Genomic DNA, 1,919 nt, shown 5'->3' on the forward strand with positions numbered 1-1,919 from the left:
TTATCTATGATATGAGAGAATCATTTCTGTTTCCACTGAGAGCTGTCGAGGAGGGTATCCTAGGGGCGTAAATTATATGCAGTTCCATAGAGAATCTGTTTTGATCCTGGGCTGAATTATCGTTGCTGTGTTGTAACCAGTGAGAGGGATTCAGCTCCTTTCTTGTGAATCTTCCCAATTTTTTAACTTCGATTTTTCACAAAGTTTTTGGAGTTATTAGTAAGATAGCTTCCCTAAAAGTAACCGCGGATTTTCCCATTATGTTCCCTTTTACGCCATTTAGTTGTGAGTTCCTTAGTCAGCTTCTGCTTGTGGGAACAAAGGTAATGAAAGGTCATCTGGGTGTGTGTTTGGATTCATCTTCTTTTGTTTTTGGAGGGTGGCAAGAAGCAGGCAAGGGAAAAGAGAGAAATTGTGTAATAGGGAAGGTAAGGGGAGGAACAAAGTCTGCAAGATGAAATGTTACAATGAGGCACTGAGACGTAGGTTACTCAAACATAGGTATTTGGGATTTGTTTTTTACATTTCCTTTTTTTTTTTTTCCTTGAAGAAATTCTTGGTCCTCCCAAGGATTTTTAAAGCATGTGTATCACAAGGTTTAATATATTTGTTTACTTGACTCTTGAGGGTAGGTAAATTCAGAGCAGTTTATTTTGGACATATCCTGAAGCTTTTGTTTTAAATTAAGAAACACAGTTTCAGGAGTTGGTAAACCATTTTTTAACCAGCTATCCTGGGCTTTTGAAGAAAGATTTAATTTTCTGCGCATCCACTTGTTGCCGTCTTTAGAACACTCCATGTAAAAATTTACTATGCACGCGATAAATTTTATTGAGTGCCTGAAGCCAAGATAGTGAACTTTATCACACATGAAGAATGTTAGATGCATTTCTGTGCTACCGTAGTATTTCAGCTGTAACCTCGCATCTATAGCTGAGCTTTCTCATCTGTCAACTGCTTTGGTTTTCTTAAAATCTTATGATTCTGGATCAACCTTGTTTTTTTTATTTTCCATAAACCTTTAAATGAAAATGTTGTTTTTAGAATCAGTCATTGGCTTCATCATTTACCCTTTGAAGGTGTCACTACTGATAATAGAGAGGGATATGATTTTTCCCCTAGGTGTCATAAACTTATACCCCTTATTGTAATTTGTTCCTGACTCTGAAAAGTCAGATCATCTGATTTATAGAGGATTATAAAACAGCAGTTTTTAAAAGGCTTATTTTATACATACATGTTATATGGAGAAACAAATATTTTTATTAAATATTTCACTGACCGAATAATTTAAAAGTTATATGTTACTTGTATCTTTCAGGAAAAAATAATTGAAGCAGCTGATCTGTAAATGACTTTAAAAACTATTTTAGTAGTCTAAATAAATTTACTTTCTTGGTTTGTACTCTGTGTTATAAACTTGATGACTTATAAACTTTTTTTTTTAAGTTAATCAAAGTGTTTTCTTTACACTTGAACAATTATAGTGACTTTGGAGAAACGAGGCCAAAGAATTGGAGCCATTCACAAGTATGTTGGTTTAGAAATGGAATAGCCATGATTTTGTTTTATCCAGAGATTTTGAATTATTAAAATGTAGTTAATTTAGCTATTGCTCACTTGGCAAAAGAATCTCACACAGATTTTCCTAAACTTCTCTTTAACCTCCCTAAAGAGCCTTTTTAGATGTTTTTTTCTAAACATCCCTTCCCCATGAAATTTTCATACCACACATACGTTTATGGACTGTATATATTTTTGTGCTTCATACAAAATATATTTTTTGTCGCCAATAAACCAGTTTTCACCCCCAGTGGGAATGCATGCTCAAGAGAATCCATATTTTTATTTTGATTTACTTATTTAGAGACAGGGTCTCGCTCTGCCACCCAGGCTAGAGTGCCGCAGCGCAATCAGCT

This window comes from Propithecus coquereli, unplaced genomic scaffold (genome assembly GCF_000956105.1).
Source record: "Propithecus coquereli isolate 6110/MARCELLA unplaced genomic scaffold, Pcoq_1.0 Scaffold246, whole genome shotgun sequence".
Lineage (NCBI taxonomy): Eukaryota > Metazoa > Chordata > Mammalia > Primates > Indriidae > Propithecus > Propithecus coquereli.